A 26237-nucleotide genomic window follows, 5' to 3' on the forward strand; every position below is an offset into this window, starting at 1 on the left:
GGGCAAACTGACCTCTGCAGGGACAGGGCGCAGAGCTGTAGCAGTAATGTCCCTTTCAAACTGTGCTGCTTTTTATGGTGCTAGAAGTGGCCACCCCCCTCTCTCCTGTGCCAACTTTTGCAATTTCTTTTTAAAAAATCACTACTTTCATATCACTTTTTTTGGCATACCATTGTAATAATAGAAGCAGCAGGTTCAGTGAGTTCCCAGCTTTCATTTTTTTCAAAGTAAGTCTCTAGCCCTTTCCCTTGCAGAGATATAAGGGAAAAGGCATCTCAATGCAATGGACTCGCTTTTTAAAAAGAAAAGCTGGTAATTCAGAGAACCTGCTGCATCTGTTATTACAATGATAGGTATAGCAAATCTGAATGTGATGATTAAAAAAAGATCAAAAACAAAATGAGGAGAGTGGGAGAAGAAAGGTAGAGGGGAGGAGGATTTGACAATGATGAACGTCCAATCATCAAAATGTGAGTTAGAAGTGGGTGGGAGTGGGCAGGACAAACAAAACAAAACAAAAAATGACAAAGACAACTTAGAATCAGCTTCAAAAAAGATCAGGGTAAAAGTGGTCTTAAAAGAACCAGGAAAAAACCCTGTAAGTAAATGACTATACCTTCATTTTTTAAAAAAAAAACCCTCCTGTAACTGTGATTTTGGAGTGCAAATCTGAGATCATTGATAAAGGAGAGGAAGGCAAAGAGGATTATAAAATAAAACATGGACACATCATTAAATTTCGTAACATTCACATTTTGGTTTTCTGAATAATAAAGGAATTGGAAGTAAGACTGAAAGGAGAGTACTACTTTGCACAGTGCATAATTAAGACTTTCACTGCCAAAAGTTGTGGTTATGGCCTCTAGCCTGTACACTGTTTCACAGCAGGTAGATGGATCAGCAGCTATTAGCTCTGAAACTAAATGGAATCTCCATATTCAATGGTAACGTTATCTGTGGGTACTGAAATAATTTCAAAAGGTACTTATTTATTTAATATATTCCTATACTGCCTTTTTACCAAAGTGTCCCCAGGAAGTTATCAGAATAAAACCACAAGATAAAAATTCTCACACGACCAAAAACTGTTACCGTCCATCAAAACCTAAAACTCCATAAAGAACAATAAACAGGCACCACTAACTAAAATAGAAGTAATTAATATGATACTCGGAAACCAATTACAACAATATGAGACCAAAACTTGCAGTAGCTATTTAAAACCAATTCTTAGATTTTCCTCAGCTGGTTTAGAAAAATCCAGCAGGTAACTTTTCCACCACCACAATTGTTCTAGCCTAATGGATGTTTCGGTTTTGTTCATTAAATATAATACAGTCAGACTTCGGCTATAAATCAAGGCAAAATAATGTGGTAAAATAAAAATGCAGTTACTGCTAAGAATTCAGCATGATAAGGTATTCCGATCAGAAAAAAAAATGTGTATCAAGGACTGTTTAAAAGCAAGCTTTCTGCTTCCTCCCCATTTAAAAAGGGACCCCATAACCAGTTACCTAGGCACTCAAATTCTATTTCCAAACTGAATCTGGAGCTTGCTTCAGTGTTTATTTGAGCACATTATGAAAACAACAACAACAACAAAATGTTCACTCAATTGCCAGGAAGTTAGTTTTCACAGGAACTGAAAATCCAACTCAAGCATTGCCTTTTAATGGGAAACTCCTTTACTATTTGCAAAGAGTTTCACCTTTGCTTGGAACATGAACTGATAAGATCGCATACACAGCTCTAAGTTGGAGCCAATCAAGGGTAGAAATGTCATGCTAGCGAAATTTTCATCTCCTATGCAAATGAATGTTATAGAAGATCCAGCTCCCATCCAGTTGGACAGAAAATCTTAGTAAGTAGAAAAATCTTTTAAAGCAATTTCTAGAACACTGAACCAGTGGGACATTCATGCTCAGAGATGGGGAGGAGGCATCCCTTGTATGAATTACTGACAGAGAATATGTCAGGTTAATGAAGACAGTCTGGTAAGCTGTTTGATTCCAAGGCAGAGCTTGAAACCCTTTAAAAATGGATACTATCTATTCCAACTTGGTTAAATTTTTGAAATTATTGGGTTTTAGTTAAGGCACATTAACTAAACAAACTGCACACAGAAAGCTCTCATCCAAGTTAGAGAACCAATAACTGTTTATTTATCTAAAGAAATTTATTTACATACATTTAGTGGAGAGAAAGAACTAGTAACTGATCTAACTAGCTAGGATGGCTTTAGATTGAAAGTAGGCCATCTCTCTCAGGAGGAGACACCATGCTGCCGCTCCTGCTGCATTCAGGGAAGAAGAGAGGGGGGGGGAGGGGGAGAGAAGGGAAGGAAGTTCCCCTGGCAGGAAGGAGACTGATAGCAGCCTATCTACCTAACTGACTCTATGGTTGTTGCCTTCCTTCTTCTCTGCTGGCAGTCTTAAAGGCCTGAGCAAGAGACATCGCCAGTCACTTCTTCCATCAGAAATCAATCCAGAACAAGATTTCCTAGTCACCTCTTCCTGTATTGGGTTGCCTGGTATTATAGAGCCATTGTCCCATAGCACTGGCTGTTAAGATTTGGGGCTTGGAAGTTAAGCAGTATGGTGTAGGATGGAGATTTCCCTCTTTCTGTGTATGCTGTATGAGAAAATTGGGGCCTTGGGGTAAACCTGCCTCACACATATCAGTAAGCTGATATAACCTTGAATAGAACCATTTCTGTACCCCATTCTGTTTGCTTGTCATACCCAAACATTTTGGGATAAAAAGAAGGCAAAAAGCAGGATCGTTCATCAGGCTGCTTTTGGGAGGTTTCTCCATTGATGTTTTACAGCATGAGGAGCCCTCTGAGGTTGAAACCCCTATTCTTTCTATGGATGGCCTCGTACCATTGAGCAACTGAAACATACTCAGCCCTCAAGTTCATTATTAGAAAGAGTGATTAGGCCTAGTCCATCATCATGGTGGTAGAGAGTGCGCTCAAGTCATAGCTGACTTACGGTGACCCCTGGTGGGGTTTTCATGGCAAGAGACTAACAGATGTGGTTTACCATTGCCTGCCTCTGCACTAATCGAATTATGCCCAAAAAACTGCACGAACCAGGCCAGTTCGTGGTTCGTGACCCAGTGGTTCGTGGAAGTTCTTTTCCGTGAACTTCCACGAACTGGTGTACTGGTTTGTTTGGGTCATAAAGGGGCAGTTTAAATGCCTGCCTGCCTGCCTTGCTGCCTGCCAGCTGATACTTGAAAGGGACTTGCTGCTTGCAAGACACAGGGCCCTTTAAACTGCCCAAATCCCAGCCCCCAGCCCCACTCCCACATTTACCTTGCCCTGCGGGCCCATGGCGTCCTCCCCCTCCTCCCATGAGGTGTGGGAAAGTCATATAAACTTTTCCTGCGGTTTGCAAGTGGTAGGTCCCTTTAAAGTATCAGCTGGCAGGCAGCAGGGGGATCCCCCCTTGCTGCCTGCCAGCTGATGCTTTAAAGGGACTTGCCGCTTGCAAGACACAGGGCCCTTTAAACTACCCAAACCCCAGCCCCCAGCCCCACTCCCACATTTACCTTGCCCTTTGGGCCCATGGCATCCTCCCCCTCCTCCCATGAGGGGTGGGAAAGTCATTTTTGGCCTCTTCCGCCACTGCGTGGGCCTGCATGGTGGCGGAGGAGGCAAAAAATGGCTTTCCCACCCCTCAAATGTCTGCCGCGGTGGCCATTTGAGGGGTGGGAAGGCCATTTTCGGCTTCCTCCACCGCCGAAAACGGCCTTCCTACCCCTCAAATGGCCTCCCTGCCCCTCAAATGGCTGCCACAGCCACCATTTGATGGGCAGGGAGGCTGTTTTCAGCAGCAGAGGCAGCCGAAAACAGCCTTCCTGACCCTCAAATGGCTGCCGCGGTGGCCATTTGAGTGGCTGGAAGGCCATTTTCAAATGCTGAAAATGGCCTCCCTACCCCTAAAATGGCCACCACAGCCACCATTTGACGGGCAGGGAGGCCGTTTTCAGCAGCAGAGGAAGCAAAAAATGGCCTTCTCGCCCCTCAAATAGCCGCCGTGCCCAGCACCCTACAGGCCCATGCAGTGGCAGAAGAGGCCAAAAACAGCCTTCCCGCCCCTCACGGGAGGGGGGAGGATGCTGCAGGCCTGCAGGGCAAGGTAAGTGTGAGGCTGGGGCTGGGGTGGTGGTGGGGGCTGGGGTTTGGGCAGTTTAAAGGGCCCTGCCACTTGCAAGCGGCAGGTCCCTTTAAACTATCAGCTGGCAGGCAGCGAGGGGAGATCTTCCCTGCCGCCTGCCAGCTGATAGTTTAAAGGGACCTGCCACTTGCAAGGCAGGAAAGGGCCCTTTAAACTGTCAAATGCCCCTTTCCCTGCCGCTAATAAGTGGCTGGAAAGGGGCATTTAAACCCCACAAACCATGAACCACGAACTGGTTCGTAAACCTGCCCCAGTTTGTGCCAGTTCGTGGTTTCTGGTTTGTGAAAATCCATGAACCTCAAGGTTCAGGTTTTTTGTGGTTCGTGCCCATCTCTACTCTGCAACCCTGGTCTTCATTGGAGGTCTCCCATCCAATTACTAACCAAGGCTGACTCTGCTTAGCTTCTGAGATCTGATGAGATCAGACTCAACACCAGCACTATCCAGGTCAGGGCTAGTCCATCACAGTAGCTGTGTGTAAAATACTAAAGGTTGTTTGGAGTGCTACTGCCATCATGTAGTGCTTGTGAACTTCTTTGGGGCAAATGTCTGGGCTCTGTTAGGACTCTGGGATATATCAATTTAGCTGTGATGGCACCAATGTAACTTCAGACAAATTCCAGGTGTATCTTACCTAATGTTGAGACATCTTTCATAAATGTTTACACTTAACAAATTTTACAATGTCAAATCAGAGTTTTTTGGCTTGTCAAAGTTTTCCATATTTTAATACTGATTATTTTCTTTAGAAACATTGAAAATATTACCATAAATTCTTTAAGTGATTACCTAAAGGCAAGTTTTATATTTATACTACATTTACTTAACATTTATACTACGTTTATGATGCTTCACTGTAAATTTGTAGTCATTCGTTTAACTACAGTGTGAGATTATAACACTGTGATCTACGAATCCTTAGTTGAACATTTCCTCTATTTTCAAACCACTGTTATGATTGGAACATTTCTTAATATGAATAGCTTAGAACAGTGCGCAAGTCAAACCTTCCTTTCAGTAAAAAGACATTTTAAAAAATAAATATATACTACAGCTGTTGCAAATTTGCAATGTGAGCATCACTGTTTGTATCATGAAGTTGGTTAGGAAGATAGTTTTAGTGGGTAGGCATGTTAGTCTGCAGTAGAACAACAGGATTTTAGCCCAGTGGCACCTTAGACAAATGCAATGTTCAGGGTATAAGCTTTCAAGAGTCAGAGCACCCTTCTTCAGATATGAGTTTCTGAAAGTACACATTCTTGCGTCATCAGACAGGTGTGACTTTTTTTTAAACTATATGCATTTGTGTGGCTCCACTCTCTCTCTCTCAATCTCTCTCTCTCTCTCTCTCACACACACACACACACACACACACACAACTTTTCTACAGGTACAGTAAATAGGAAGTGGATTTGTCACCTCCAAAGTGCTAGAGATCAGCAAAAATGAAATTGCAGTAGATCTGACCTTACTCCTTCATTACAAATTGCTAGAACTATAAGTGGAAAAAAGATTGAACACATGACAGCAACATAAAGGAGCTACTGGAAATGATACTCACTAAAACTCAGTCAATCACATATCGGGAGAAGTTTGCTAGTCAGACCAGGCTGGTTCCCAGCCAGGATTAACTCCATGCCTGCTTGCAATATGCAACAGAATTTTGCTGCTGCTATCTGCTTACACCTTTTTCCAAATGTCTTCAAGCCTGGGTCTAATCACAGGTAAGTACTAATACACAATGGGTGCCCTCAGATAGGTGATAGACATTCCCATTATCATGAAAAAAGTTCATCCAGCCAGCTGAGTGCTGCGTGAATGAGCACTGTAATGCTGTGGAAGATGCAGTGATAGCATTTACTTCAGCTGTCTCAAGCAAAAGACAGTGTATGACAGCTGATGCAGTCGCTACCATTTACCAACAATAGCATATAGTAGCTGGCCCTTTTCACACTGCTTACCTTCACTCACAACGACATGGAAGATCGCGCTGAAAACGCGGAAGATTGCGTTTTCTCGTGCGAGACTTGCGCGACATCGTGCAAATCTCACGCAAGAAAACACAATCTTACGAGTTTTTTGTGTGATGTTCCGCGTCGTTGCGAGTGAAGGTAAGCAGGGTGAAAAGGGCCGCTATCTGTGCAATTCGTACAGCTTTCATGCTACTCCAAATCAGGGCTTTTTTCTGGGAAAAGAGGTGGTGGAACTCAGTGGGTTGCCCTTGGAGAAAATGGTCACATGGCTGGTGGCCCCACCCCCTGATCTCCAGACAGAGGGGAGTTTAGATTGCCCTCCGTGCTGCATGGCATGGAGGGCAATCTAGACTCCCCTCTGTCTGGAGATCAGGGGGCGGGGCCACCAGCCATGTGACAATTTTCAAGAGGTTCCAGAACTCCATTCCACCACGTTCCAGCTGAAAAAAAGCCCTGCTCCAAATGATAAAAAAACTAGCAATCCACTGAAAACTAGCACAGATTTACAAAGAAACTAGTAATCCAGTCAAAACTAGCACAGACTTAAGAAGAAATCAGTGGGCTTAGATGGGAGTAACTCTGTTTAGGATTGCAGTGTCAATAGGTTTAAAAAATTCTTAACTAGGAGTACACTCCAAAGAGGTATACTGCTGAGTGTGGCACAGATTGCTGCTCAGGTGGCTGTCCAGGCAGGGCTTGGTGGCTGGGAGGCCCTGCCGCCACCATGAGCAACAAGGGGGAGCTCAACCTGACCGGGGCCAAGTAAAACACTGGCATGTGGCTTTTCAAGGTACCAAAATATTTGTCTCGGAAGTGGGATAAAGCTTCAGGAAGAGGTGAAGTAGGAAAGCTAAGAATGAGCAAGAATCAAGGAAGAACAGAAGTATGTTTCACTTTGAATGAAGCTCTTGCAAACATTGATGATATCGGTGGAAAGCCAACATCTGTCAGTGCACCTAGAGAACATCCATTTCTTTTGCAAAATGTAGGAGGACAAAAATTACCTGGTATACAGAGAGCTCTATAGGACTGTCTTCTGGGAGTGTGAAGAGTGCTTTTCAGCAGCAAATTCCTACACTCCCTTGACCCAGCCAGGAATTGGAACCTACAAGTAACAACTCACTCCAACTGCCACCTTCTAACTAATGACCCAAATCTGCATATTTCAGGTAGATTAAAATTTTATGTTTTTTAAAAGTATACTTTTGTGCCTTTATACAGAACCATATGGGTCCATCCAAAATGTGAATCCCAGATGTCTGAGAATTCTCCAAAGCAGTATCCAGTGGGGTACATGAAACTACATTTAAGAGAAAAATCCATAACTCTTGGTATGTAAAGGCTTGGGCACATATATACGGATCAAGTCACAAGTGGCCAGCATTAGCTTAAAGGATTCGGAAAACATTACTGCCCAAAACTGAAGGCTAGAGATCTTTTGGAGTTAGCATCTAGGGAACAAATAATGTATATCTGAATAATTAGATTAGCACTGAAATCCTAAGCAGAGTTGCTCCAGTCTAAGCCCAATATAGTGTTTAACGGCTTTCTTCATACAACAAAAATAAATTTGAGTTTTATCAGTCTATAGACTGAATTGTCTACACAGAATGAGATCAAATGAATTTCTCAAAGTGCTTATAAGCGCGAAACCAGTACAGTACTGGATTGCTACTGAATAACCATTAGTGGAGAAAAATTTATTTCTCACAGGATCGACATCAAACATGTCCATCTTCCTTCATGAATTACTGGTTGGATCCAGGCAGTTTTTTCACCCAGTCTCACCCAATCCTCCTCTAATTACAACTATTGTCCGAAATGATTTTGGAGGGGTCAATGGGGACCGTCTCCATTTTCACCAATGGAAAAGCTGGTTGGATCTAATATACTGCTGAGGAAACATCTCAAGTAGCTCAGCACGAGGTCCTGACTCTTGAAACTCTGCCAGTATAGAAATATTTATTATGCTTCTGTTGCACCCCCTGGCATTTTTCTAGGCACATGGAGCAGGGAATCTTCACCAAGCCCCTTAAATAGCATTGCAAATTTTCCAGACAAAACCAGAAGGCCATAACAAAAATATGTCATCCACATTTTTGTTTGTGTTTTAACATTTTTTTTTGTTTTAACATTAAACTACTGAATTTTAAAGCATCTTGGTCCTGCTTCTGATAAATATAGTTTCATATTTTCCCATGAACTGTTGCTTCTTATTAGGTCTATTTCATTCTATTTTAGCATTCAATTTAATGGAAAGAGCAGGAAAATATTCAATCCAGAATAATCATTCAGGTTATATTTAGAATACTATTGTTTAAAACTTTCTTTGAAGTAGATTGGCAGTCCAACAATAAATTTTCCCCATCACTCAGCACTGGCATCAATTTTAAGAATACCCGATCCAAAAAACTAAAGTGGTATTTAGATGAAGTCCACTGCCTTTCTGGAAGAAATGGAATGATGACTTGCTTCTGAAACCCCTTGGAATAAATCTGATCGTAAAGGAATTCTGCCAAATAACATTGATACTGAGCTATTAAATATCTGTTGGTGCTAGAATAGGACATCTAGAGGGTGTCTTTTTTTGGTTAAAATGTGAAACAGAGTACCTTTATCAGGTGTCACCAAAGCCAATGTCAATATCATTTGTGAAAAGAGTGTTATTAATCTAAGTCAAAGTAAAGTAAAATAACAATTCCTTGCCTATGCTGCAATGTCTCTTTGCCCCATGTACAATAATAGACAGCACTTTCCTGACCTCCTCGCCAGCGTAAGTGATAGCAATAAGAAAGTGACTGTGTGAGCAAAGTTTACAGGATACAATTACGGCAATTGCTCAAGGATCAACGGATGTCTGGGCTCCAAAGTAAGTATTGTGTCCAACAATTTATGATTACTGCGGAGAAGGACTTTTACTTTCTTCACCCACAGCAGTCCACTGATCTGCCCTGAAATTTTGGTCCTGGGAGCTAGTGGGCCCGCAAGAACATCAAGGGCAAAGTAGCGATCTGTTGTGGGAGGGCAGAATTGATAGACATCTGAGGAAATATCAATGAGAAGAGAGGGGATGGGTGGAAAACCCAGGATGATGATGAAAACTGCAGTGATGTGTACTTAATATTTACTGGTATCAGGACAAAGGGATTAAGCCATAAAGTTCATGGAAAGGATGGGTTTGGAAATGAATTTGGTGGGAGTCAGAGAGGTGGGTGAGTGTTCTTGGAAGAAGTTAGAGGCTTAAAGGTCAGCAGAATTTAATGAGCAGAGAGAGAGCAGGAAACTATTGAATGGCTTCATATAGTAGTGTTGAAAAGAAAATCACAAGCAGGGGTATAATGGGTCGAAAGAGGATGTAGAGATGCTTTGAAGGGGATGCTTTAAAGGCCTTTGATCAACACAACATTTGTGCTACAGGTTCTAATAAACACACACACACACACACTTATTTATTTATTATTTATTTATTTCAAATTTGTATTCTGGCCTCCCCACGAGCGGGCTCAGGGCGGATAACAACATATTAAAAATTACTATTAAAAATTCATGTTCATTAAAAACAACACATTCAAAACAGGATGGTGGACCACCTTCACAGGGAGGGTTAAGATTTATACACCCCTTTTTTCCAGGCCAGCAGAGCCCCAGCCTCAGCCATATGCCTGGCGGAACAACTCTGTCTTGCAGGCCCGGTGAAAAGATAGTAGGTCCTGCTGAGCCCTGATTTCAGCAGACAGAGTGTTCCACCAGGTGGAAGCCAGGACCAAAAAGGCCCTGGTGCTAGTCAAGGCTAGGCGGGCCTCCTTGGGGCCAGGGACCACCATATATACACACATACATACTGCCTTTATTTATTTATTTATTTATTTATTTATTTATTTATTTATTTATTTATTTATGGTCCGCCTTACTTTGATATGTTTATTTGAGAAATGCTGCCTTTACTGAAATTATTTAAGACATCAGGAGAGGCTGCACCTGCTGAGCATCTCCATTGCCATTCTTCTACAGGTCCCCTTACCCATTCTTCTCCCTCATCTATAGTGGACAACATTAGAGTTCAGCTAGCTACAGAAGGGGAGAGAAGATGCATGTGAAGAGCATCACGAAGAACATCTCAGGCACAGCAGTGGCACCAGGGTTTTCGGCACCTGCACGCATGCACACATGCACCAACCTGCGTGATGACATCATGTCTGCCCGCAGCTGCTGCGCCCAGCTGGGGGTGTGTGCTGGCGGCGGCAGTGGCCCAGGTGGGAGGGCTAGGAGGCTGCAGCTCCGTGGTGCATGCTCCCGCTCCCCGCGTCTCCTCTGACGCCCCCTCCGGGCCCCCCCCCCACGCCCTGAGGCCACCGCGAACGTGGCCTCAATGGGCATGCCAGCCCTGCTCAGGCATCTCAGGCTTATCCTCAATGCCTCATAGCTTTAAAAGTCGTGATAGGTACCCATGTCCAGGCAAGGACTTGGTAGCCTTGATTCTCTCATCTTGAGGGAAAACAGCTACCGATGCATGATATTCCCCGAGGACTGTTCAGAAAAACAAATGCAGATAGAAAGGAATACCTAATGAAAATAAAAGTAATATAAATAATATTAGGAAAAATTGTAAACATTCAGGGAGGAAATGTTGTAGTGAAGCTGAATATCACTGACCTCTACAGTCTGATATTGAAGGGTTGTCAAGAATCTAATATGAAATATATATTCTTCATGAGTTCGACCATTTTTGAAGCCGTTTACAGAGCAGCATTTTTCACTCTGAATAAAGTGTTCACTTTCATTGTCAAATCAAAGCTGGCTAGGTTAAAAAATAATCACAGATACAGAAATTTACAAGTCAGGGGAATGTAAAAGGTGGCATTTATAGCCACACAGATTGTGGTGTCAACATCACCGCGGTAATTTGTGTGAATAGAAACATCATCCATATGTCTTTCGTGTCAGCAAAACAGAAGTAAGAAAATATTTCATTTGACTGGAGCAGACTTTATGTCCAAAAACTAGATATTTAATCTGTCACTTTGTAATTTCATAATTCATTGTCCCATACTGATATAATCTCAATACTTATTTCTGGAACATGCAGCCTTTGTGTTCTAGTAATCTCTGTGACAGGGTTTGTGCTGATCGAACACTGTGAACTGTTGGCTGTTTAAAAGATCTATTTGCTTCTTGATTATTTTTGACAATTGTCAATATTTTGTCTTTCCTGCTCTTCATCCTCACCCCTCACCACGTCTTCCACACTATAAATATGGCTTGCATATCTGGTACATAAACACTATTTTGAGACTTTGAAGTAATCTCCTTTGTGAGACAAGTTCATTGCAATTGCCTCAAATTCAGCATTTTACATTAAGTATAGTATATATAATTTTATAATTTATCACTATACTTAAAGCTGTCCTGATATTTTAACACTAAATCCTTGTATACAACTGTATGTTTTTATTACTTTAAAAATACAAAATACAGTTTCATTTCTTTTAGTTGTATTTATATGGCCTGCTTCTAGCCTGAGGGATATTTTCTGGATACTGTTTTAGGCTGTAGATGAACCAGAGGAGATAGCCATGTTAGTCTGTAGTTGCAAAACAGTAAAAAGTCCAGTAGCACCTTTAAGACTAACCAGCTTTATTGAGGCATAAGCTTTCGAAAACCACAGCTCTCTTCATCTGTCTAACAATGCAATCCTATGGTCAGTTACTCCAGTCTAAGCCCATTGAAGTCAATAGACTTAGACTGGAGTAACTCTCCATAGGATTGCACTGTAAAAGCTACTAATCAAATAAACTACTAAAAAGCAATGTGTTCCTTTTAATTGGCAGATTCTAGCCATTGAAATCAATGGGCTTAGACTGGAGTAAATCTTTTTAGGATTGCACTCCAACTGTGGGTATTTTGCAAAGCCCAGATCTCAAAATAAACTGCATTTCTCCATAAACATAGCAGACTTGTCTTATGTTTGTTGTTTTTATGATGTTACTGATCTATTGTTTTGAATTTATGAGCCACCTCAAGCAGGTTTGAAGAGGCAGCATAGACGTTTTCTAAATAATTAAGCAAGATGTTGAATGAAAATACTACATTAAAATAAAGTATAAGCAGACAGGGGGGGAAACCCTAAATTGTCAATATCACCTCACAACTTGAATGCTTTATTTCTCTTCCAATAATACTTAAATAGCTTCTACCATTCCCATAGCTAATTTTAGTTTTCTTATAATTCTGTTCCCATTTTCTTTCTATATTTGTTTATAAGGAGGGCAGGTCCTAAGCACAGTGAAATAGGTACACATTATCAGGTCCCATGAGGGTTTTGGCTTGGCTGCAAGCCCATTGTCATGATATAACACATGTTGACATTTCCAAATCAAATAAAACTTTATTTTCATTTTCCGGAACTGAATCACATAGCATAGAATCATGCAGTGCCCTGCATCTGTCCCGAGCTTTGTCCTTGTATCTGCAGTTTTATTCATTAGAATGAGATGACAAACTGTCTCCATATATCTGCCCCTTAAAGCTACTCTTTGTGTTTTCAGGTTTTCCCTTTTGTCGCTCTACCTTCTGGCTTTCCTCAAGCTATGCAAAACTGAATTGTTCGGGAGGGTTTTCTACCACGATTACAGGGCTGTGTCATAAGAAGTAGCTCAGAGGGATTCATTGGGGGGGGTACAGGGACTATATGCTACTCTGTTGGATGCTGGATACTGATATAGATAAACCCCTCTTAGGGGTTTATCTATATCTATCTCCATATTGCTGAACATGCTTTGTGAATTAGTTTGCTTTGTTTCAGACAGATTACATCTCTGTGCTTGGCTTTAGGCTTCTTCTTCCCATTTTCTGCTACCATACCATATTGTATCTCTTTCACTGAAGGTCCTAACAGTTGTTCATTATTATTATTTATTTATGCCATTTATAGTCTTCCTTTCTCACTGAGACTCAAGGCGGATTACGTAGTGTGAGATTAGTACAGTCCGTGTCTAGGACATTTCAATAGACAATGTCGTAGGGTAAATAAATGCAAGTTTACAAAGACATAACATTAGTAAAAAAAAAAATCCAATACAGAGTTGAAGGAGTGCTGAAACAAAGCATAAGCAATTCTAGACATTAGACAACATATAACTACCCAGTAAGGTCACACTTAAAGCAACAAGTAGTACATAGGAGCACATACTTAAAGCAACAGACAGTACATCAGGCAACATAGTGGGGAAGTCTATGGACCCTAACTCATTAGTGAAGCATCTCTTTGAGACTACTTCCCTTCAATACAGTGCATGTATCTGAGTAAAAAGCCCTTTCCCATAATTCAGTGCATCATTTGTGAAAAGCCAAGAGAGTGTACTTTGCTCAATGAATGTCCTAGCTGTTGTTTATATTGAATTTTTACTTTCACTGTGTAATCCACCTTGAATCTCAGTGAAAAAGGCAGACTATACACAAGCAAAAAATAATAATTTACAAGTTATTTATAATCCTTTCTAACATAGCTCCCACTAATTCTTATAGCTCTCTAACTTTCCTTTTCTAGACTCATCCCTATAATCTCTTTAGAGGTAGAAAAACAATCATTCCAAAATAATTTAATCACCTTGCATTTGTACCAAATTTTGTCACTCTACTGGATATACATTAGTTCCCAGGCACAATGCAAGGTTTTGACTATCACATACAAAGTCGATGGTTGTGAGTTTTCCGGGCTGTATTGCCGTGGTCTTGGCATTGTAGTTCCTGACGTTTCGCCAGCAGCTGTGGCTGGCATCTTCAGAGGTGTAGCACCAAAAGACAGAGATCTCTCAGTGTCACAGTGTGGAAAAGATGTTGGCAGGTCAGGAGGGGTGGGGCTGAGCTGAGTCATCCTGTAAGAGTTTCCCAGGGTGTGGAATGCTAATGGCGGGAGGCTTCACTGTATCCTGAGGAGGTTCTTTTGCATATGGATTGGTGCTTGATGTGCTAATCTTCTCTGCAGGGCTATTGTCGGGTATAGAGTGTTTTGTTGGCCTGGTGTTTTTCAGAACTGGAAACCATGCTCTGTTCATTCTTAAGGTTTCTTCTTTCCTGTTGAAGTTTTGCTTATGCTTGTGAATTTCAATGGCTTCCCTGTACAGTCTGACAAAGTAGTTGGAAGTGTTGTCCAGTATTTTGGTGTCCTGGAATATGATACTGTGCCCTGTTTGAGTTAGGCTATGTTCAGCCACTGCTGATTTTTCAGGTTGTCCAAGTCTGCAGTGTCTTTCATGTTCTTTTATTCTTGTCTGGATGCTACGCTTTGTGGTCCCGATGTAAACTTGTCCACAGATGCAGGGTATACAGTATACAAAGTCCTTCATGGCCCTGGCCGCTCATATCTGCAGGACCACTTCTGCCCCATTCTCCACCACTGCAGCTTTGCTCATCAGGGAAGGACCTTCTGCAAATCTCATCCTGGAGTTGGGCAAAATCAACAGCTGCCTGCACAAGACGTTCCTCTGGTAGCTCCTACCCTAGAGATCGCCTGCTAGAGTAAATCAGGAAAGCTCCCGTTCTCCTGGCTTTCCACACATTATGCAAAACTAAATTATTCAAGAGGGAATTTTTTCTCAAATAAGAGGTCTGTACTGTAAGAACTGGCTCAGAGAGACGCCTTGGAAAGGGACAGGGAGTGTAGACAATTCTGGGCACTGCTCCTATTGAATAGTTTCTACATTTTAATGTCATGTTTAATTACTCATGCTTTGTGTCAGCAATGTCTCTGTGTTCTGAATTTATGCTTGTTTTCAAATTTCTACAACTCATACTGTATTGTATTGTTCTTTGCATGTTCTAGCCATTGATCATAATGTATTTGTTTCATGAAATGTCCTAGCTGTTGTTTATATTGACTTGCACTGTATAGTCTGCCTTGGGTCTCAATGAGAATGGCAGACTAGAAATCAATCGATCGATCGATCAATTGAAGTCGGTCACCCTGACACTTGACTGTGACTATATCTATGTTAAAATTGTAATGGGGTCAGTTTACTTGGTTTGCATTTGGAAGTGGATAAAAAGTAAAAGGAAACTTTGAAAACTCTTTTTGTGTTATAAATATATAGCCTATAAATACACTAAATGTACTATAAATATTCTGGGGTTTGCAGTCAATGGCTATAGAGCCAAATGTGGCTCAGTAGGGAACCAAATATGTCTCTTTAAAAGAAAATGAAATCTTTAATTTTGGGTATGTTGAGGGGTAAGTGGGTTACTAGAATAACCAGTATGTGAAAGGAGTGGCAGGCTAAGCTTTTTATGGGATTAACTGTCTTCACAGAGATGCTTTATAGCAATGGAAATGACAGAGGTGAACAGTTGCCAGTAATACAAGTGTGAACCATAGCAGATTCATACCAGTGTATTAAAACAATTGACCAGGTGTGCCTGTGTATTTATGAGTTATTATGAGACCTCTTGTATACCACTTCCTAATAAAACTTGCAACAACCAGTATTTTGGCGAAAGAAATTTTGTGGATTATTCGTTTGTCAATTATCAGAAAAGTTAAATTGTATATTTTCAGTTATGTAACTGGCCTCCTTGTTGATCTCGTTCCGAAGTTTGACTTAGATTGGCTTTTAAAATGTAAAACATTGCAGAACCCGATTATGACTGGAACATCAACATGGGTTGACATTTTATCTCCTTTTACGTTAGGGTTTGTACCTGATCCTTGACACTTCCATAGCAGAGCACTGATTATAAGGATAGGTTAGGATTACCAGTAACTCGCTGGGGGCAGGAGATCCCCTGCTCTCACCCTCCGTGCCTGCCACCACTTACCTGGCTGGTGAGAGAAAAAGGTGGGGGGACACACTTCCTGATCTCATGCCACCCCAGCAGCGATCCTGCACTCTGCAGCGGGCCGATTTCAGGCCTGAACAGGCCTGATTCGGTCTACTATGGAGTGTGGGAGTGTGACCGGGAGGGCCCTGGAGAGCTCCTGCACTTCACAGCAGGCCAATTTAGGCCCCAAATAGGCCAAAATTGTCCCGCTGTGGAGCATGGGAGCGCTCCCAGTGACAGGTCAATACCCTGCATGATGAAGTGATGTCATTGTGCAGCCTGGGAGCATGCATACACAAAGCACACACAAAAGCACTACAACAAAGGTGAGTGCCAGGTCTTCCATTTCCCGCTGGGAGGGTAAGGGGACCTGATAACCCTACTGTCAAAATAGTTCTATATTATTATTGTTTAGACATTTCAGCAATCCACCCTTGGGATAATTTCTAAAATAGTCATTTTAGATACTTTCTAAACTGAGTGTTGATCAAAATGTAGAAATTCAGATTTTAAAATATATGTGCCCCTGTTTGGGAATATTTAAAAGTTTGAATTTTTGCTTTAATAAATACTGGAGATTTTTAATTAATATACATATATTTTAAATAAAGTTCCTAATCCTAGTATGGGTTTAAATACAATAAAGTATCTCTGGGATAGGACCCTAAATTTTAAAGGGTGAAAAAGAAAATGTAGGACTGAATGTAAGCAAAAATATCTTTACTTAGTAACAGTGCAATCCTAAACATATTTACTCGAGTCTAAGCCCATTAAAATCTCTGGAGAAACTCTGCTTACAATTGTACTGTAAGTATCTTGAGCAAGGTTTGTGGAAAATACGTTAGAACCCAAACTCATTGGCTGTTATAATATGGAATTACAGAATCTGTGTAGACTCTGCTTTTTTATGAGATTTTTATGACAGTATTTGTAGATGCTTAATATTTGCTAATAACAGCCTAATGGATTCCAATAAAACCTGTACAGTGCACATCAGAAATTTTTAAGTCAACTCTTTGGTTTAACATCCATAACTAATTAAAATAATGTGACAGAATGTTTATTTTTATGGTTGAATCTGAAGAATATCAATCATTCCTAGGCAAACAAAAATGTTACACCACAGAGATGTAAATCAGTGTGCTTTGGCTGAGTTACAATGGCAACATTTGTCACTTCCAGATGCTTTGCTGTGTGATGTTGTTCATCGTATGGAGCAGTGTGGGGTGATACTTAAGACAATGGGGGTCTCACATCTTTCCCATGCTTTCAACTTCCAGGTTTTTATGAAAAATGTGGGCTGTGATAACAGGAGTGTATGTGAAGCTTTGCGAACCGTGTAACTGGACAGGAATATTAAGGGTGGCTCCCCTCTATGAATATGTTTTTCTCCTCACTTCCTGGACATACTTTGTATATCATCTACACCTAAACAGGTCCACTCAGAAGTAGCAGAAATCTATTATAACAGGGAGAAGACTTTTATTCTTTCTTTTTGATTGATTTTTTGTAGGTGATTTTAACATAGGGAAATATGTGGTTATCCATCTGTAATGTGACACAGTACAATCCATTTTTCCGCATGTGTAAATTATGTGTGTGGGCGGGGGGAGGGTCAAGTTTAAAAGGCAAGACTTGTTGCTGTATATCTGTTTCTATTTGACCTGATGTTTGCATTGGGGATAAATGTGGATTACACCTGGGAAAGCCCAGTGACGGAGTTATCTTGGTGTGTGAAAAGGACTTGTGAAACATGCACGGGAAACTTCAGCCTACTTGATGCTACTGTCCAGACTAAGCAGTGAAATTGGCATCACTATTTGCATTGAAATTTTTCATATATAACTAAATATGTTCTAACAATGTCACATTTTGCACCTACATTTTACAAAGCTCATCCAGCTTCTTGAAAAGGGTTTAATGTCAGATGAGCAAGGGGAATGAGGAAATAGTTACTGTCTTTTGTAGCACCCTATGTCTCTTGTAGGCTTGCTTGCCAGTTGCCTGCCCATTGCAGGAAACGTCCCTCCCTCAAACTCTCTTGATGGAGAATCGGAAGAAAATAGGGGAGTAACAGTGCAGACACCACAACATCACTTCCCTGAGAGCACAAAGCAGTGACATCATAGTGTCCTAGGTATTCTAGGAACTTCCTGAAATCTCTATGATTTTACCGTAGCAATTGGGAAAATTCCTAGAACATGATCTTGGCTCCTCCTCAGCCTCCTTCCCCCTGCCCAATGCTCCTAGTAAACCTAGGAGGTTAAAATATTGTGCAGACTTAGACAATGGGCTTGAAAAAAGTTCCTGGGATATTGTAAGTCATTTACACAGAGGGCCATACTATGTTTCCATTTAAAGTACATACCTGGGATCCAGAGTAATCTATTGAATAGTTTCACCTCTGCTCTCGGTAACCTTTTCACATTGACTTAAGGTTGCCACTTGCCAGGTCCCCTTGCCCTCCTGGCAGGAGAGCAGGCACCTGGCATTCCCCTTCTTTGTGTCCCTCTGTGACCCGTGCCTGTGTGATGACATCACTTCTGAGTGACATCACCTGCACCTTTCTCCCCCCATCGACCAGATGAATGATGATGGGGAACAGAGGGGATCCCCCACTACCTCTGGGGGGGCTGGTAATCCTACACGGACTAGACATTGTACAACAATGTCTTGAAATACTTTGGTGAGACCTGGTGATACTTTGAGGCAGGATTTGGCCAAGATGGTCTCATGGGTATTTAGTAATAAATCATTGTACAAGGTCTGAGCAGGAAATGCCTCTTTGTAAAAAAAATGATTTATTATACCATGTTTCTAGTTCATGGAAACTCAATTTTTTAACTTTAGGTTTACCCTACTAACTGCTCATTTAAAGCTGCAATTCCTTCATTATCATGTTGTTTTACACATCGGAGGTGTGATCCAAGAACGTACATGTCAGTAAATCTTTGGGGAGGAGAAACTAAAGACTGTTGTTGTTTTTTTTGCACTTGAGTTATAGAAACAGGGAGCAAGTGTTTTGCCCCAGGGAAGCTGATACTCCTATGGCAACCTCATCTCTCACTACCATGAATTCAGGATTACCTAGTACATCCCCCGCCCCTGTGCAGCCTGAGTCTATGGACCAAAACATCAGAACCACAGGGTGCCCAGGTGAATTCAGTGCTCTGGAGTGGAAACACAGCTTGGGGCTTCCCCCTCCCATGCACGGAAAACCATCCAGGCTTGGGAACAAATGGATTTTGCTGATCTCCCTCTCTCCCCCTCCCTCTTTTATGAGTGCTGGAATTATACCCGCTGTATATAGTTAGTAAAATCCCCTTTAAGTCACATCAATAAGATGGGTTCTCTTGCAAAACCTCAAATATACCAGTAGATCAAGTCTGATAAAGATCACAGTTCCTCGCAACTTATATGGACATTACATGGTCATGCTATGATCCATTTTGTATATCCAAACTTCCTCCCTTAGAATCTGCTCTGACCCACATATCGAATGCTGTTTTAGCCGAACCTTGTTTTCAGCCATCAAAAGTTTACATTAAGTAACTCTGCCCAACCTACAGGTATCCAGACTCCTGACTGAACTTCTACCCACCACTGATCCCTTGTTTTCCCACCACATACTCAATTGCCACAACTTCCAGTCCTAGCCCAAATTAATCTATACTGTCCAATATGAACACAAACATGTACCAAGAGTCCGTATTAATTCATTTACATCACATATAGGCAACCTATAGTATAAAAATAGGGGGCTTTGGTATGCCAACAGGTGCCTTTTGAGGGGTATATTGAGTACATTGGTTTATGTGTTAGATTACACATTGGAATTCTACATCATTGTTTCTGTATATATAGAAATGCTGTACTATTGTTTACTGTTTGCATTATATCGAGATAACATTGGCAAGAATTGCTTAATTGAAGAGCTCGTGTTTTACTTTCTGCCTTTTGAGGCGTCTCTTATTCCTTTTTAAAGCTTTTACCCCAGCTGGCCAGTTTTCTACGCTGCTTGTACCTTTCTGTGCACTTTTCTTTGTGTATTTTTAATGTGCTCCTCACAGAGTCTCTAGCATTCTACATGCCCATACATCACGCGCCTTTTCCTGCTTGGAAACATATTTACTATGCAATCCCCTGTGTTAGAGTTATTTGGGGGGGATTTTGGACCCATCACTCTTCCGGACAGGTTATATGTTTTATTATTGCGTTCACACATACACCTGCACATTAGAAACTAGCACATTTAGAAACACCTAAAACATCATATCGACTAGGAAAGCTGTAGTATCTTGTAGGATATGGTTGTGTGTGATTCATAACTGTTTATGATTTGGAGTGTTGGTGAAGATGGCTTTCTTTTGCTGTGTGTTTTTTTGTCATATTTCTAGTCTGTGCCTTCATAGCTATGCCATTGTTTGTTGTAAAACCATATTAACAAACTTGAGTATTGAGTCTTTTGTTAATTCCCCACATTAGATAGAATTCCTGCATTAGAATAGCAGAGAAATATCCAGTCTTCCTCTGCCCTCTCTCATTCAGCTCTCCTTGCCATTATGTTACAACGAGAGTTAGTACTACCCACAAGACCCATATAAATATAGAAATACATCCTGGTTTATATGGTAACCCTTTTGGTGCTGGTCTGCACTTTAGACATGCTCAGAGGGACATCTCCTAGAGAGAGAGGAAAGACACAGGTAGCCATTCGGTACCAAAGGGTTAATTGTTATCCCCCTATTTAAATTGTAAATTAACCTAAATTTTTTCACATTCCCTAAATGGCATTTCTTAGCTCTTGCTAAGACACTCATGGAATTAAGACATAATTTTCATCAGCCCTGCTTTTGTTGTTCTTAATTCATGAAATGAAACTAAAATGGGGATATTATGGTTGTTATATTTCTTATTTATGGGGATGGAAATATTCTTATTAGCTGTAGCAATTCAGAGTTTATTGTATTTTAAATTAATGTATTCATGTTTCGTGACTTTTTTAACAGGCAATAACTTCAAGCTGGCATTGTGAATACAGATTTTGCTTCAAGAAAATAACAGTAAGTATTTGTGTTTGCTATAATTTGCTTTAAAAAGATGCTATCTCATATTTGTGTCTACGTTATTATTTGAATGAATTTTTAAAAGCTGCTGTGACTATCCTGCTATGGTCCATCTTGTCATAGCTGTGTAAAAAGATTTTCTTCAGAAGTTTAATGGAACAATTTTAAGATCATTAATTGATAAGAATGGGAAATACTGTAATCGTTATACAGTACTTTTAAAATTTGAAGTGTATAATCTGTCCCATGGCACTCTTGTTTTTTCCCCTTTGATTAAATAAAATATAAGGAAATTCTAATATACTTTCAAATATAAAGTTTGTTATTACTCTTGTAAGTGAATTAGTGATGATGTCTGCTTTGGAGAAAATGGGTTTCAATATTGGCTGTTAAAATAGGGTTGTTATTAGCTCATTAGTTACCAAGCTAAGATGGAAAATTGACTAAGGAAAAAACAATTCTGAGTGATCAATCATTTCCAGTGAAATATCTACTGTTAGAATAACAGGGATAAGGGTTACATCACTGCTTTTAAGCAGAAGCGCTTATGGGTTTCAAGAGAAAGCTCTGTGCAAAAATCAATGGAACAGCAATCAGCTGCTGGTTTTTTTCATCTTCGGGACAGGAAAGAAACTAAAGGAAATAATTTTCCTTCATATGAATTGTAACATAATTCAGGCTCTTGCCTGAGACATTGTAACATTTCACTGGTTTTGTGTACACTTTGACATATTCTTTGTATGTTCTCTCATATTTCCATCTGTTTTCACTTACTTGATTTTTAGGAGAGCATCCATAAATTGTATTATTATTAATCTATTCATCTAAGTGATATGAGGGACCACAAAAGAGATTTTGTATTTGAATGATTCTCCCCATAATGAAAATGAAATGCCTTATTTGCTTTGCACGTCCACGTCATGTAAAAAATGAGAGCCTTGTACTTCTCCATTCCCATGAGATGAATTCGTTGTATGTGCAATTCACTTCATTGCAAAAGATGTGTACAGATCCCATTTTTCATGCTAGCCAAAAGCATGTTGAACCATAGGATCGACCACTCATTTGCTTCTGTTTAGTACATACAAAGATTTCCTTCTATTAATGAATCAAAAAGAATGTTAAGAAATACAATCAGGAAACTCCATTGCTAGGGAGAAATCATCAGTGGTTATAATGTGAGTGAGCGAGGCACGTGGGCTTATAAATAGAAAATATCTGATTTGGAATTATACAACCTGAAAGCCTGTGGTTTTGATGAGCAACTTCAGAGACGTTGTTTAAACCACTGGCCACCATTCAGAGTGAAGTGTATGATAGCAGCTGCCCTGTTCTCTTATGTAATAAATAGTTTATCACAAAGTAAATAAGCACCTGTAGTAGAAAAGTTTCTGAATTCAATGAAGGAAATGGAAATGTGTATGTGGGGCTTTACAGACATTTTACACTGACTACAGTCATATTTGCATATAGTGATATAAAGAAATGTGACTGTAATTCATTGGAAGAGAAACGGTAGAAATATAATGCTTTAGTATGCTATAACTTGCTTCATCAGGACTATTTGTGGGCTGTACTGCAATATGTGGATGCTACTGCAATGCTAGTGTAAGCTTTATCACTCTCAGAGCCAAGCTACAAGTGACTTTTTTCACGTGGACAACACTTGATCATTTTTGCAAGTTTTCCTGGGAACTGAAGTCCCAGTGTCCTCCCCTCTCTGTTAGAATCGCTGCCTGAAGAGCCAGAGAAGGCTGGCTGCAGCAGCAGCTTTTGCAAATCGTTCCTCCAGCCACAAGCCTGCTCTCAAGGATCGTTTGGGGGCGGGCAGCTGCTACTTTCTCCCTGGGTGTCCTGCTCCCAGGGAGCTGCTCTGGAGAAAGCCGCCGTGTCGGTTAAGCTCCAGCCGCAGCGACAGCGGAAGAATCTGCTGCTGCTCTAACATGCCCTCATTCCAGTTTTTCTCCAGGAGCTCAGGAGCAAGAGAAGGGCGCCTTTCTCCAAAGCAGCTCCCCGGGAGCAGGACGCCCAGGGAGAAAGTAGCAGCTGCCTGCCCCCAAACTATCATTGAGAGCAGGCTTGTGACTGGAGGAACGATTTGCAAAAGCTGCTGCTGCCGCCAGCTTTCTCTGGCTCTTCAGGCAGCGATTCTAACAGAGAGGGGAAGGACACTGGGACTTCAGTTCCCAGAAAAACTTGCAAAAACAAACAAGTGTTGTCCACGTGAAAAAAGTCACTTGTAGCTTGGCTCTTAGCTATGTTTTGCTAAACAAGGTTTGTGTGTTTTTTCCTAAAGAGACAGTATAAATAAATGTCCTCCACAAACTGAAGAAAATGTGTAAGGAGACATGGAATTCTTCAGCAAATATAAAGTAAAACTAATAATGCCGTTGAAAATGATATTCAACAATTGTATTATCTCTATAAAATTAAAAACATCGATTAGCAGTTCTGTTCTCTTGAGCTTGTTAAGTGTTGCTGGGTGTTATTAGTAAAGATACCAATGAAGATTGAATTTATTTATATTTTTCCTCTGCCTTTGGACTATTATATTCTATAATAAATTATCCTGTATTTTAATAATGTAGAAATTTGCAGTACTGCAATTTACTACTTTGTGAAATTTCTGCCAAAGGTTTATGCTCTTACTCTTCTTCTTTTAATCTTTTATCCAGTTTGGATTTTCTTCTTTTCATTACTGTTTTTGGCTGTCAAATATGATATGTCTTCTTGCAGTTTTCCCCCCATTTTTGCATGCTCATACTAATCCAGAATTAGTTGGAGAATGTTTACTCAATCTTAAATCCCTGTATCCTCCTGAGAGACTTGAGATCTGCAAAACAGAATTGAGGAACGAAAATGTGAGGTCTTTAGTTTTGTGACAAGGTACATAAATTTCCCTTACATTTTTCCTTTCCTCATTCTGAACTCTCATTCTTGTATATGGCCATCTGCTAGTTTGTTATCAAAACATGTCCATAGCTTGAAAAAAAACTGTTACTGTCTGATGCAAAGCTGTGTATAACTTGAGGACTCACATACTGTTACACAAACACAATTTGACCTGGTAAAATATGTCTTGTTATCTGATTTGAACTTTGTAATCTAAGTGATCAGTGAGGATATCAATGGTCAATTTTAGAAGTGTCTCAAAAAATGAAAACTGAAACGTGAAATGCATATAGTGGTGTGCAGAATTTTGACCAAGATAAGGAACCAAGCTGTCCAAAAATGTAAAAGGAAAGAAGCATTAGGTGATGAGACAGATCCAAAGAACAGATTTAAAATACAATACTTTTTTTTCTTTGATCCTGCTTTTGACACCATTTCCTGCCTGAAGATGATCAGTTATACAAGCAAGTATATGCACTACTTATTTTTAATTGGTTCCTGTTTCATAGTTCTACTTATATTTTATTTGTTCTTATTTTTACTGTTGCTGCTTCATTTATATGCTTCTCTGTAGTCTCTGGGGACTGTTTTGAAGTTGGTTTAACTTGTTTATTATGTTTTTATTCAACAGGAATCCTTGATTACCTGTTGATTCAGTTCACATCCCACCCATAGGTAGCAATTACAGGAACTAAACATCCGCTAGACAGTTCATCTGCATCTGAACAGCTTGAACATGTATGATGGAGGGAGACACTCCACATACACAATTACCAAGCGTGTTTATATTGTAGAGTGGGGGTTCAAAGCTGGATCTCCAAGTTCCTAGTTTTAAGGTATGACTGCACCATGATATATGTGTAACCCCCAGAGTCGAGGACAAGGTTCAATGTTTACCAAATCAAAATATAAATGCAATTTATTTAAACACAACTATGAAAACATTCCCAAAGTTATCAATACTGGATCAGTAACCAGAGACCCCAGAACAAAGTCCTACTCACAGTCCCTTGGTAAAGTACGCAGACACTTCTGTGGATTTGGCCAGAGGCCATGCCTGGAACAGTGTCCCAAATATCCAGAAGGCCTTGCCACAGCAGGACTCTGTTTGTGAAGATGCAGTCTGAATCCTGGAGCTTGCTTGTTGCCCTAGGAGCAATTCCCCTTTTCTCCTAGCAAGATGAAGTGGGGCAGCTCTGCACTAGCGTGCTGGTCTCAGAGTCAACAAGTTCAGCTGCCAGCAATTCCTGTTCTTTGCTCTTCCTTGCTTCTTCAGCTCTTGTCAGTTACCACAGTTCTCCCAGGGAGAAGGGTCCAGCTTTTCCAGCTCTATGATCTTCTTTGCTCCAAAGCTTGGAAACAAACTTTGTCTTCCAAAAAGCAGCAGCTTCAGCTCTCTTCTCCCCCTCCAGTCTTTCCAGCTAGCCTAGTCCTGTATTATACCACCTCTCCTAGTCATGGTGACCTCTTTTTTATACACATGCCCCATGAGCCTTTGCTAAACATGCAAATTAATACAACCCTTGGTGCAGATCAGTTATCTGCTAGTCTGGGCTATCTATGTATCTGCAGTCTATTAATCAGACCTAGTTCCTAGGCCCCAAACCCTTTTTTCCAGTACAGGCTTACGTATGACTATAGCAGCATCAGTGATCTCAGAGAGTCCTGTCTGAGAGAACCTTAATATAGCATAGTTCATATTATATTATTTTCATTTAAACGGTTGTGATTTGCTCCGTTTCACTATGAACATTTTAGCTGGATAGTTCTTTTGTGTTTGCTGTGCTATAGTCTACTTCAGCACTAATGCAGTCATCTGGAGATCTGGGCTGAGTTGCCTCAAGTATGTATCTTCCGCGGCCAGAGGGATGTTGCTACTATAATGCATGTCCTGGTAACATCTAGATTAGATTACTGAAATGCACTCTATGCCAGGTTTCCTTTGAAGACTGTTTGGAAGCTACAGAATGCAATAGTCAGAATGTTGACTTGAGTCGTCATAGTGACCATAGACTTATTCAATCTACACTGGCTCCCCATTTCCTTCTGTGTGGTGCTATTCCCACCTCACTTCCGCTGCTGCCAGAGCAGGTGTGTGTTTTCATGACCCCATCAAGATGCGATCCCAGTAGTTTATGCAAACAGCTTTAGTAGCTGATGAGTTGAAACGTGAGTCTTCGTAACTTCTGATCATCCTGTTCTGGGGGAAGAAAGCAAGAAGTTTCTGCAGATTATATGCCAGCTAGGGTTACCAACCTCCAGGTAGTGGCTGGAGATCTCCCGGAATTACAACTGGACTCCAGGCCACA

This window comes from Eublepharis macularius, chromosome 10 (assembly GCF_028583425.1).
Source record: "Eublepharis macularius isolate TG4126 chromosome 10, MPM_Emac_v1.0, whole genome shotgun sequence".
NCBI classification, from domain to species: Eukaryota; Metazoa; Chordata; class Lepidosauria; order Squamata; family Eublepharidae; genus Eublepharis; species Eublepharis macularius.